General features: G+C 37.1%; 1 protein-coding gene across 1 annotated transcript in view; it reads left to right on the forward strand.

The window, feature by feature from the left end:
• Window positions 1-14409, forward strand: part of CNTNAP2 (contactin associated protein 2) — a 2069520-nt gene that overhangs the window by 186122 nt on the left and 1868989 nt on the right. The window lies entirely within an intron of this gene.

Genomic DNA, 14409 nt, shown 5'->3' on the forward strand with positions numbered 1-14409 from the left:
CTCATGTGACAGTTCTTTGTCAAAACCCTGTCTAGTATTTGAAATTGTAATTGATAGAGAATAGGAGAGTAAAATCTTTTGATCTCTGTCTCTTGCTTTTATGCAACATCTTTATCATTGATAAAAAGAATCAGAATATCGTGCTGACCAGAGAGAGACTGTAGCACTGATTTTGGTCAAGACCGTAATAACAGATAAGGAAGTTAGCTGCTATAAATGCATGAAAATGACAAAATCAAAACCAAAAAATAAAACTCTGCTGGGTGCACTTCTTTTAAGCACCCTTGTATCCATAAATGGCATAAAAAGGACACTTACATTAATTTTTCACACATCTGCACATACATGACTCAGAAAGTCAACAACCTATGATTTCTGTTTGTTTTCTCAAAGTCCTCAAAGAGAATGAACACAATCCCTTCCAAAGACCTGAAACCTACCTTGCACATCTCCTCCCTGAAGCTCCTGAGTCTTTACTTCTTGTCAGAGCTGTGATGAATCAGTTGCTGGACAGTGGGTGTCATTTGCTGAGAACAAATTTATTCAAGGAGCCCTCAATCCATGTAGGACAAAACTGTGATGTGCCTCTTGGTCCTATTCTTTGTGTTATAAATTGAGGGATTTCAGAATTTATTATCCCATTTACAATTTAGTATATGTTGATGACACATCATAGCCACAAGGAACTAGTAAAGAGCACAGGGAGAGGTATATGCGCAAGTCAAACCTCTGGCACAGAAAGGGAAAAGCCCCATAGATTAGAGTGATAACGTTTCATATTTAACTTGTGACAGCTGTGGACAGTACTGCTGGCATCCAGCTCACAGAACTATTTTGCTCTTCACTTTGTGACTGAACCATCTTGATCCAAGATGTGTTAACCAAGTGTAAAACGTAGGCCTGTTGCGTGACGTGCTGCCCATTGGATGGCACGTCCAGTTTTCTTATGGAAAGACAGTCATATTTCATTGCTTTCATTTGTGTTTAGATGTCAAGTATGAAGAATAAATTATTTCCCATCCTATATATAAAAGTAGTTTGATGTATCTTTTCCACCCCTAGGAAAAAGTATAACAATTTATTTTATACTGAAAGCATTAAAAAGTGACATGGGGGCTTCCCTGGTGGCGCAGTGGTTGAGAGTCTGCCTGCCGATGCAGGGGACGCGGGTTTGTGCCCCGGTCCGGGAGGATCCCACATGCCGTGGAGCCTGCGCGTCCAGAGCCTGTGCTCCGCAACGGGAGAGGCCACAACAGTGAGAGGCCCGTGTACCGAAAAAAAAAAAAAAAAAAAAAAGTGACATGATGATAAGATAGTAAAATCTCCCTGGGATGGAGTGAGCAAGAGAGAAATTTCATCTATTCCTTAAACTTAATTCTTCAAGGATATTTAGAGAAAAAAGAAGACATTTAATATTTATGGTTCTCTATGGTTCCATTTCTTTGAGCCATGTTTACGCAAAATCTTGATTTAAGGGCAATCTGAGCTAGCCAGATAATAGGGGGTACTATAAACAATATGCAGTATACATTTTTGTACACGATGGATCAGCTCTGTTGGTTACACACTAAATTTTGAAAACATTAGCATCCGGTAGATAGGAGAGGGCACCTTTTAACTAATAAAAACAAGTGTGTATCTGGTCGCACAAAAACAATGAAACTTTGGTAAATACTCGAAAGCACTGGTCTATTCATTCTGTGAAACTTTGCGACTACAACACAGTATCACACCTGAGATACTTCAAGTGAAATTAAATTGAAAGAAAAACCCACATCTATGACTTACGGTTCATCTAGCAAGCAGTCCATTCATATTTTCATAGCTTATCAACAAATGAGAAGGTTATAAATGCTCAGTGCATTTTGAAGGTCAATTTTTATGGTTGCATAATTTTAAACGAGCATAATTCTCAGTGGTTATTGTAATAAAAAGGAGTGAATTAATGGCCTCTTAACTAAAGTGAACCTTTGATACAGGAACAAAAAGAATATTAAGCGTGCCCTGCCTTAAGTGAAAAGATTAAGAGCTTTATTTTGTGCAATAAATGGGCAGGACCTGAGATCTAGGACTTTTGCACTGATATCCAGGATATTAAAAGGGTGATGTAAAGAGAGCTGGGAAATTAGCCATTGCTGAAAAGAATCACGGAATGCTGTCCTAACTATTAAAGACGAGATTATTTTCGCTGCAGACTCTAGTAACCATAGGGTATATGCATAAATACTAAAGTGATGTTATTGGTCTTAGCTCTGCCGTCCAAAACGTCCAGATGTTTCCTCCTTGACAAACCACGTTTTACATGAACTTCAACCCATCATGTTCCAAAGAGGCACTGTTCAAGATTTTGGAAATATTGCAGAGTTCCTGTATCATTTTGTGTGTGTGTGTGTGTGTGTGTGTGTGTGTGTGTGTGTGAGGGGAATAGTTGAATGGATGGCTATAATGCAAACTTTTTTCTCATAGAGCAGATAATCAAATGAGAGTATAAAAATTAAAATATGTCATATGGGGATAAATGGAATGTAGAAAAATAACATAAGATACAAGTACTGAGGAGTATTGAGGAGGATTAGAAGTATTATTTTATGTAGAGGGCTCCAGGAAACCCTCTCTGATTTTATTTAAAAAACCCAATGAAGTGAGGAACAAGCCATACATGGTGTCGGGTCAGTGAAATTTCCATTTTAAAAGAATATCGAGAGCAAAGATCCTGAGGCTAGAGCATCTTCAGCTACTGGAGGAAAAGCCAGTAAAGGTAACAAGGTGGCGTGGATGAGGGTAGTGGTGCCAAAAGTGAGGAAGAATGTTAAATGCGGCATCAACTTTGTAATTCACAAATTAGTGACTATGTACGAGTAATACATCATAGACCCAGGATAGTAGATCCTCATTGTTTCTTTTCAATTACCCCAAATACGATTGTGCTGTGGTTTGTAGAAAAAAATAGTATCACGATTTCATGACTTTAAGGTCTAAAATATGGTCAAACTGTCTATAAGGTATAAGCAATAATCAGAAGCTGTTACTCAAGAACCAAGTATCACATAACTCATTCTGTCCTTTATCAGGTTTATTCCATTAATCCGGCAGCATGATTTATTTCTAGCTGCCTCTGTCATTCACAGTATAGACTCAAGCTCAGAGTGAGCAGAAATCAGCTTTGAACATCAGAGGGAACAGAACATTTTAAAAAACCTCCTCTCCTCCTAAAAAAACTTTGTAAATGCCAAACTCACTTTTCTTTTCTTGGGTGAGGAATAGAAACATCACAGCTCCCAGATTAGGGGTCTACTGATCTCTAGTTAATTAAGCTCAGTTTATCCTAGTCACTTGAATTTGTTCATTGTGTTCTAGTTGTCTATTGTGGTATACCAAATTCCCCCCAACTTAATGTCTTAAAACAACAATATTAATTTGGTCATGATTTGGAGGGTCAGAAATTCAGAAAGGGCTCATATGAGCTATTCACCCCTGATTCATGCTGAGATAGGATGGGAAGATCCATTCCCCAGAGGAGGGGTTAATCAGTGACAGGTCAGGGGGGCTGGATGTTCTTTGATCTTCTCCTCTCCATGTGGCATCTCATCCACGTGGCTTGGGATTCTCGTGGGATAATGGTTTCTGGGTATTTGTACTTCCTCCACGGGGGCTGACTTGCCTCAAAGCCGGTGTTGTAAGAGGCCTCCCAAGAAGCAGTAAGGCCTCTCATGTCCCATATCACTGCCACATTCGGTTGGGGAAGCAAGTTTCAAGGATCAGGAGTTACACTCTAGTTGCCAATGGAAGGACTGCAAAAGCATTTGAAGCCACTTTTTTTTTTTTTTTTTTTTTTTTTGCGGTACGCGGGCCTCTCACTGCCGTGGCCTCTCCCGTTGCGGAGCACAGGCTCCGGACGCGCAGGCTCAGCGGCCATGGCTCACGCGCCCAGCCGCTCTGCGGCATGTGGGATCCTCCCGGACCGGGGCACGAACCCGTGTCCCCCGCATCGGCAGGCGGACTCTCAACCACTGCGCCACCAGGGAAGCCCAGATCAGTTATTTTAAATGTCACTAATATTGTTGCTTCAAGAAAAGCGTAGGGGCTATAATAGTGGAAGAAAGAAGTAGGGATTTTGACATTTGAAATTCTTATGGAAAATAGAGCTTTACTAAGTTACTATGTTTGACTATAGTTCTCTTTACTTTTTCTATTGTCTTATATTTCAGTGCAGTTCTTTTCTAATCTCTTCTAATCATTATTGTTTCTTAGAAAGTTGTTTATAAAACAAGGGTAAGGGGATTCCCCTGGTGGCGCAGTGGTTAAGAATCGGCCTGCCATGGGGCTTCCCTGGTGGCGCACAGTGGTGAAGAAGTTGGCAAAGCAGAAATGACAGTGAGTGCAGACAAAAGAATTCCCAACTAAAGCCTGCATTGTATATAAATGCATCAGGAAGAGCAGACAAGTAAGACAGAAACTTTTAAACGATAATTGCTCTAACACCCTGTTGTAGGCTGAATTGTGTCCACTCAAAATTCGTATCTTGTAGCCAAAGTCTCTGGTAGCTCCAAATGTGACTGTATTTGGAGTGAGGCCCCTGAGAGGGGTAATTGAGTGAATATGAAACCATTAGGGTGGGTCCTACTCCAATCTGACTGGTTTCCTAATAAGAAGAGAAACTTAGACATACAGAGAGACACCAGGCATGTGTGTGCACAGATGTAAGACCACGTGAGGGCACAGCAAGAAGGCTACAAGCCAAGGAGAGAGATCTCAGAAGAAATCCAACCTACTGACACATTGATCTTGGACTTCCGGCCTCCAGAACTCTGAGAAAATAAATTTCTGTTGTTTAAGCCACGTAGTCTGTGGTATTTTGTCATGGCAGCCCTAGCCAACGAATACACACCCCCTACCTGTCTCCCACTCCCAGCTAAGCTTTTACAGAAGTGAGAAGAAAATACCGTCAGTCTCAAGGCAGACTAAATCCCAAACAATAAGTAAGAAACATATTAAAGAAAAAATGATATTTAATTATTCTACCTTGGAAAGTACAAGATTATTATTTTATTCATTAGTCCATTTACAAATATTTTTAAAGTTTTTATAATTCATGTGTGAATGTGCAGTGTGCACACTGGTGCCTCACACATAAATGGACTTGAAATAATGAAACAGCAAACCTCTACATTGAAAGCAAAAGACAGGTATTTGGAGCTTCAAAACAGGAATTAATGCAGTTAATTGGTAAGACATTTTTGAGCAATCTGTAACCTGAAAGGTATTTTTTTCTTCCAAATCAAAAGTAACCTTGTTAACCCTTTTCACCATCTTGACTGAGATGATAGAGGTGAGAAAGGACAGAGACAAGAGATCTGTGCACCCCATGTTCATCAAAGCGCTACTGATAATCGCCAAGATATGGACACAAACTAAGTGCCCACCAACAGATGAACGGATAAAGAAGATGTGGTGTACACACATGCACACACACACACCTACACCTACACACACACACACACACACACACACAGAGTGAAATGCCACTCAGCCATGATAAACATGAAATCTTGCCATTTTTGACAACATGGATGGACTTTGAGGGTATTATGCTAAATGAAATTTCAGACAGAAAAAGACAAACAGTGTGTGATTTCATTCATACATGGAATATAAAAAGGCAAACAAACAAAAGCACAAAAAAACAAAATAAATGAACAAACCGAACAAAAACAAACACTTAGATACAGAAAACAGAGCAGTGGTTACCCGAGGGGAAGGGGTGGGGGAGGGGTGAAATAGGTAAAGGGGGTCAACTGTACGGTGACAGGTGGAAAATAAATTTTTGGTGGTCAGCACACTGCAGCGTATACAAAAGTCAAAATATAATGTACACATTAAACTTACATAATGTTATAAGTTCATATAATGTTATAAACCAATGTTACCACAATAACAGTTTTTCTAAATTGTCACGATCATGCCCGAAGGAAGTAGAACTGGGTCTACTATCATTCTTATTTCTACCTGACAAATGTTAGCCTTGTGGATTGGTCTCACAGCTGTCCCTATGTTATGTTTTATGAATTCTGGGTAGGAAAATCTTTGCTAAAGTAAGATTTAATTCTATGCTTTAATGTTTTATTGATGAGAATATAAAAGTGGTAATAAGAGAATATTTCTTCATTTTTACAAAAGGCAGTTGAAGATACTGACTAGTATTTTCCCAGAAAATCTGTCTAGAGCTTAGTGCCATGAAGGAAATATCTCTTTTAAGATTATTTATTGAACTTACTTTTATCAGCAAGCAAAGTGTAATTCAGTATGTTTTCTCTTTTCCTTTTCTGCAGAGGGTAAGAGTTCAGTTTGTAATATTCAACAGTGATTGAAATCAACTTATCTATTCTTCTGTTGAAACATTTTAGGACATTTGCTTGTTTCATGCTTATTTTAACTGTGCTGTTTTATTGGCATTATTATTCTAAGTTTGATCAATTTTTTCAAAATGATCAGGTTATAAGTTATTAATGTAATGCCACTAACTTACATGACATTAAGAATGTAAAGTATCATTAAGAAATTTTACAAGTAAGTTGATATATCATGCAGAAACTCCAGGTCTTAAATCCCAACTACCTCTAATTAAATTATTTTAACATTTATTTTCATTTTAATTAAGATTGAGTAAAACTTGTAAGATTGAGTAAAAATTGTAAGTGCCTTTCATTGAACAAGTTTTGATTAATAGATATATTAGCACAAACGAAATGCACGCAGTGTATCAATATGTTAAATGTAAGAAAGACATACAAAGAGTTGGAACAATTTTGTACAGTAATACTGCAATTCTCGTATATAAATAATTCGATCACAAATAATGTAATGTTACCATATTGCTAGCAAGAAAGGATTTTGATAATGAATTTAAAAGGTTGAAAAACCGCTTATGAGAAAGCAATTTTAGTGTTTAATTCTAGCGTTAATTTTGGAAAACAAAAGAAACATCGTAACAAGCAAAAAAAACAGACTTGCTAAATTGTCTAAAAAGTATTCACTTTTAGAGTACTGTATAGTGCTTCATAATTTAAAAATTTTATGCACATGCCTGATTGTGTTTGTATCCTCAAAGCATCTTTTGGGGTAGGTATGGCAGGTATTATCATTCATTACTTTAGATAAGAGGTGGAATTTTAAAAAAAATTGTTTATGTACTTTTTTGAATAATTCTGTATTTATAGCAATAATTCTTGATGTCTGTAACACACTGAATTTCACTGCGTATGTGATACCTTACCTTTCACTGGAACATTTGCAAGCAATGAAGTCTAAAACTCATGGTCACTCAGGCAGAGTCAGACTATGCTTGCCATTACCTGTGCATGTACAAACTTTGAAAGCCCCAGCATTAAAATGTGCAGAATGTGTGTCCCTGTGGAAATCATTCTCCAGAGACAATAGTGGAGTGGTCTTGTAATCCCTAGGAACCAAATAGAGTAATATTTGAAGAAGGTCATGAATCAGGTATGTTTACCAATATACTTCAAGTCGAAATCAAAATATGGCTAGTTCCACGTAGTTGCAAAGTCACATTTCAGATGCCAACATCACTGGCTTTTCTTCAGAAATACCACATAACCAGTGCTCTTAAGAGCCCAGGGAATGTCACTGTGTGGAAAAGCAAAAATATTAAGAACTCTAGATATAAAAATGGTTTAGGAGAGTTCAGTTCCAGATGTGAAGAAATTATAGAATGTTGATTAATTTAATTTATTTTTGCTTATATATTTTATGTATGTGGGTGGTAAAATCTGTCTCTAATAGAGGGTGAATAAGTTCTTTCAATATATGTAAAAATTCTAGATGTTAGAAAGCACATAATTTAATTGGCTGGAGGTTTCCCTCCTTAAGGGGTATATCTACCCAGTGGTGATGTCTTAGATTTGAGGAATACTGTGCTAAATACTTAGTATCCTTAGTAAAGTTCTGCTTTGGAGCTGCTTTGTCCATTGACCTATTTGTCAGTTCTTGTGCTAGTACCACAACATTTCAGTTATATTATGCTTGTAGCATCTACTAACATTTTAGGGGAAGACTTTACTTCTTCATTATTCTTTATTCGTAAAATTATTTGGCTGTTCTTTCCTGTTAATTTTCCAATTTAACTTCAGATTTACTGTGTCAAGTTCCCTTTCAAGAAGTCCCTCCCCCCCCCCGAAACAAAGTGAAATCACATTATAGTTATGAATAATTGGTATTTTGCAAACATGGGATCTGGAGACACAAGATGACTCTCCATTTTTTCAAATTGTGTTTTATGTTGTTTGGTGAAGAAATTTTTTTTTCTTTTTCCTTAATGTAGGTTACATATCTTTCTTGTTAACTTTAATCTCTAACAGATGATTTCCTCTGTTATTGAACGATGAACAATACATTCTATGAAGATTTTCATAGGAATAAATGGGTTCAATTTGGTATATAAAGTGTTAGCCTTTGGTTATTCGAGAAACACAAGCTGTAAACACTGCACCTCTGGTTAGGTTATAAATCTGAAGCTGGATATGAAATTACAAATGATTTAATTTCATACTTCACTTTTTTTTGTAAAGAAAATGATCCCCTACATATTACATATGTGCTTGTCACATTTAAAACCATAAATGTATAATATGTTTGACTTATCTGATATATTTATCCTTTGCTACAATGACCTTGAACAGGGCAAAAATAACTATCCTCATATATTAGAGTTGTTCATGGAAACTCTTTAAAATGTCTTTTAAAAGTTAAATCATCAATCGTAATCCATTTTTTAAAAAGAGACGAGGAATTTGCAGTAATGTTTGAAATATTTAAGCTGATGATTTCTTAAAACATGCTGTTAAAAAGAAAATATGTGCCCAGTTGAAACAATCTGAAGTAAGTGAACTAAAAGAAATTGTCTGAAAGGCAATTTAGAGTTTTTAAATTATCAACTTATATAGGAAATTGGATATTTAATTTGTTTCATCCTAATTGCATATTTTTGAAAATTTAGGAAAAAGTAGAAGCTGTGTTTCAGACCAAAGTTGTGTTCATATCTATACATAATTGGTAAGTTGGAATAAATGCTGTCAAATACTGAGATTCTGCAGGTTCTTAAAAAGTGAGATATTAAAAGCAAAAGATATTATGATGTTTCTTTAAGCTGTGCAAGTAATTCTGTTGAAATTATGAGCAATATAAATATTTTCTTATATATTTCTGTAGTTTTTAAAACATCATTTTTGCTGGGATTTGTTACATTTCTAGGATTTTAATTCCATGCCGTTAAAACTATACAACATCAGTAATATTCATTTGTAGACTCATGCCAAAAAAATTAACTTCCCAAGTGGTCATCCGTTAAAGATGCGATTTCACTGTGAAAAAAAACAAAACAAAACATCATTTTTGTGGATTTCCATTTTTTTAAAAAAAATCATAAATGTGTAAAATATTAAAAGGAAGGGTATAGAGAGCATGCTATTGTACAGAATTTGAAGAGCAGTGTTTTTCTACTATTTAACTTCAAAACTGTAAAAACTATTTCCTTTGCAATAATTTCTCACTGTATTGCTCATGTTCTGAAGAGAACGGCTTCAAGCTACAATACCTCCATCAGCATAACCGAAGATCAGTCAGACATTGCTCTGTAAATTGTCTTTGCTGGAATGTAAATTCCAATACGTTACCTTCACCAAAATAACTTGTCCTTACTATAGAAATTCTGACATCCTAAGTGATCATGTAGAAAAATAGAAGTCATTTTATTTAAGGAAAATCATGAAAATAAAATTAGTTTCTCATAGGTGTCTTAAACTGATATTTCAAACAAACCTGCTTATTCAGGGCTGATGTCTGGTAACGCTACTACCCCATTCTTCATTGGACTAACATTTAATAGAATATTACCTTCAGCCTGGCAGTTAAACCATTGAATCCAATAATTATATACCTTAAGAAAATTTAGAGCAAACACAATAAGGTTACTAAAAGTTTGAGCAAAAATAATACCCTTGTTAGAAATGTAAAAGTCTGACATTAATGAACATGAAAAAGAGATGCTGGGCTTCTCTGGTGGCGCAGTGGTTGAGAGTCCGCCTGCCGATGCAGGGGACACGGGTTCGTACCCCGGTCCGGGAAGATGACACATGCCGCAGAGCGGCTGGGCCCGTGAGCCATGGCCGCTGAGCCTGCGCGTCCGGAGCCTGTGCGCTCAGAATAGTCTGGAGAATAATAAGTTTGAGCATTGTAATGCAAGGTCAATGAACAGCTGGTTCTCCATTTTTATGGTGACACTAATTGGAATGGATTTAAAATTTAGCAAAGACTCTGCGCTCTTTAAGTGTAGATGATGTAGGAAGGCAGGTAAACATACATTCTAAGTGGCTTGGTGGAGTTGTGCCTGACTGTGATGGACTTTGTACGTGGACTAGATAGTAAGTTATGAAATTGATGAATGGTCCGTCCTGATGTACTATGTTCCAATAATGATAACGCATTTTTTTTTTTTTTTTTTTTTTTTTTTTTTTTTTTTTCAGTACGCGGGCCTCTCCCTGTTGTGGCCTCTCCCGTTGCGGAGCACAGGCTCCGGACGCGCAGGCTCATTGGCCATGGCTCACGGGCCCAGCCGCTCCGCGGCACGTGGGATCTTCCCGGACCGGGACACAAACCCGCGTCCCCTGCATCGGCAGGCGGACTCTCAAGCACTGCGCCACCAGGGAAGCCCATATAACGCATTTTTTTATGGCATATGTGTTACCAGAGATTTTTTTTCCATTTCATATGTCCTAATGAGTTTGCATTTTTCCTCCTGTCCTTTGTAGGATTCAAGATGTGAGGTGAAAGGGTGGAATCTGGGCTTTGTTCTTAAGGCTTATTAGGGTCCTTTTGGATTAATTATACGAAGTTGGCCGGAAACACCTGATTAGACTGTTGGGGGTCATTGTGAAGTTCATATTTCTTCCCAATTTCAGTACTCCAGTGAGCAAAGGTTCAGACAGATGTAGCTTCTCCACAGTCTTTATAGCACAAACTGCTATGTTAAAGTGAGAACACACACACACACACACACACACACGCATAATCATACTTACACCCACACACAACCCTGAGAACTCTGAAATGCCAGTTCCCACAGTTTATTAATAACAGGACCAGCATGGGACCTTAGACCCAGTCATTTGTTTTTCCCACTCCACTCCACTTTCAATAAGCGATTTCAGACATCACAGTTTTTACCACCAGAGTTGCCCAAAATGTCTTCTAACTGCTATGTGAACAAAAGGGAAATCAAAAGAAAATGGCATTTTGCTCTAGATACTAAAGCAAACGTAAAGGGAACTCTTTCCCAGTCATACAGCTGAGGAAGAGGAAGAAGGCCAGGAACAATGTGTAAAACACAGACTTGTCACTAGTCCCGGGGTGCATGACTTACAAGTGAGCTTTGTCTAGTAGTTGATACCCGTGTGAGGATTATCAATGAATTAATAGTTACTGAGTGCCTGCTAAGAGCTCAACGATGCTCTGCCTCTGTAAAAACGAGTGAGATAAAGACACTCTCACAGTGGGGGTTAGAGGGAGCTGGAGAAAATATGAAAGCAAGGAGCACATAAAAGGGACGCGCTTATAGAAAAGACGATAAAGAGTTAATGAATTCATCCGGAGGGCTGATAAGGCCACTAATTTGTACCACGGGAGAACACAGGTTGTTTGTTTGTTTGTTTGTTTGTTTCTCTGGAGCCCCTTTTAGGCAAGGAGGAAGGGAAGAGATGAAAAACATCTTAGCACAAGGAACCATGACTATAGAGTTGGAGATGGAGTGTACAGCTCCTGCAATGGCAAGAGGCTGTATTTTGGAACATTTTTTTACACTTCACAATGGAAAGCTTGTAGAGTGTGGCTAGGAACCCAGACTCCATTCTAAAACCAGCCTTGGTCATTTACTTCAATTACATTCAGTTCTTTGGGATGCCATAATTATTAAAGGATGGGTGGGGAAAAAGGAGTTCAAAGCTAGAAATGAAACAGGGAAAATGTTCAGTCAGAGACCAAGGGGAGAGCAGAGAGCACTGTAGTCAATATTACCAAGAAAAAACAGACTTGCCTCAGGCCTTCGACTCCCAGCGGGTGAAGAAAGACCTTGAACCAGATACTAGAATCAAACGTTCCTGAAATTGCGAGGGCTAGAAGAGGTCATCTGGTCAATCTTCCCAGACTTTATTCTGTCATTAACCTCCTGGATCCTATAAGTGGTCATAGTCTGCAAAATTTTCCCTGGCTGGGCAACGCAGAATTTTTCAAAGAACATACAGTACGTTCTCGTTCCCTGTTAAATTTCCCAGTGAGCGTCGGCTTTTCTTCTTTGTTTCATAGTCGACCATTAAATACTCACAATAGGAAGTTATTTTACCTTGCGCTTCAGAGTTACTAAAAGTCTGCACCTGAAGCATTTAACACCAGATGGTAGACTTTTATTTACGATTTTGGGAGAATAAACACAACTCTGTGGCCCTTTAGCGTTGGCTCAGTGAACTGGGAATGAGATAAACTGTACTTATTGAACACATAAACTTACTAGCAGAATATAGTAGTGTTTTCTTCCTGAATGGCTCTTAATAGACACGAAGCAACAGGAACATTGGTTAAAGCAAAATTTCCAGCACAATCTTTTTTTTTTTTTTTTTTAACATCTTTATTGGAGTATAATTGCTTTACAGTGGTGTGTTAGTTTCTGCTTTATAACAAAGTGAATCAGCTATACACATACATATATCCCCATATCTCCTCCTTCTTGCATCTCCCTCCCACCCTCCCTTCCAACACAATCTTAGTCAAAATTAATACCAACTAGGGTTCTAAATATCCGTTCTAGCAAATCCTTTGATGTTCCCTCAATCGTAAATTAATCTAATTAGTTCCGAAGTTTTCTTTTGAAAACTTTTACTGACGTGTGTACCTCTTTTCTTATTTATGCAGTTAATCATCATTGTGTAACATGTTAAAGTCACACACCTTTGGAATAAGGTTTATTTCACTTACCTTTTTTAAAAAAAAAAATTTATTGGAGTATAATTGCTTTACAATGGTGTGTTAGTTTCTGCTTTATAACAAAGTGAATCAGCTATACATATACATATATCACCATATCTCTCACTTACCTTTTGATATATTAAAATTATCTGCTTTTTATCAGCTCTCAGTAGGAACAGTAACAGATTGGTCTTTATATCTTATCTCATTAGCACCAAACAAAACCGATGTTAAAAAGATAAAAAGGTTTTTGAATTCTTTGTTTTCATGATTAAAAATATATTAAATTTTCAAATATAAAAAATTGAATACTGGAGTGAATCTCTATGTATCCATCAATTACTTTCAAAGTAATCTTACATTCATTCCCCCCGCTTTAATTATGTTGTTGATCTGGTAGGGAATTTCAAATATAGCAGTTATTAAAATCATGGTGTATTAGTTTTCAGTTGTTGCCTAACAAACAGCCAAAAGCCTGGACCTTTACTTGAAGAGTTCACCTGATTAGGTCAGGCCCATCCAAGATCACCTCCCTTATGATTAATTCAAAGTCACCTGCAGAGAGCTCCTAATTACATCTAAAAAAAATCTCTTCACCTTTGTCATATTCTGTTCTCTAGAAATAAGTTACAGGTTCTTTTAGCACCCCAGGTAAGGCATGGGAAGCAGGGGGTTTACACATAGGTGTGGATACCAAGGAGTGGGGATCACAAAGTCCATCCTAAAATTTTGTCTATCACACATGGGATAACTTAGCAACAGCCTTTTACCCTTAACAGTATCTCTCATTTCTAGTTTCTTTATTTCTCGAATTGCATGTGACATAATAAAGAAGAAAAGGAAAAGCTAATTGCAAACCTGTGCGTGTATGAAAATTTTCAACTATATGAAAGGAAGACTCAGAGTCAAAAGAACTGAGAAGATAAATAAGTTGATTTGAAAAGGAGTTGTAATAAAATTTGATTTCAGAAGAACTGGCCCATCAAATAAAAAACACAATGTGCATTTAAAGGAAATAATGCAGAGTTATAATTTACCAAGTTTATATTAGTCTAAGAGTTTGTTTAGTGGGGTTTTATGTTTGCTTTGTTTTTTCAATGTTATATCAATTTGTAGGAAATTCAAGACAGCATAAATGTTTTATATACAACTTACATTAAATTGACTTTAATTAAATGATACTTGTTTACTTATTAGAGCTCTAACCAGGTAAGACAGAAATTTTTAACTTATTAATGTTTTGGAAAGTTTACCTGTTTCATTAAACTCCTCTACTAACCCACCTTTTTTTCAGATTTGCTTTCCCTTTTTACCTCAGGTACAGACTGTCGAATTAATCATAGTCATACTATGACACAAAATTTTGTTTCCTGTTTGTTG

Source organism: Phocoena phocoena, chromosome 9 (assembly GCF_963924675.1).
Source record: "Phocoena phocoena chromosome 9, mPhoPho1.1, whole genome shotgun sequence".
Classification (NCBI taxonomy): domain Eukaryota; kingdom Metazoa; phylum Chordata; class Mammalia; order Artiodactyla; family Phocoenidae; genus Phocoena; species Phocoena phocoena.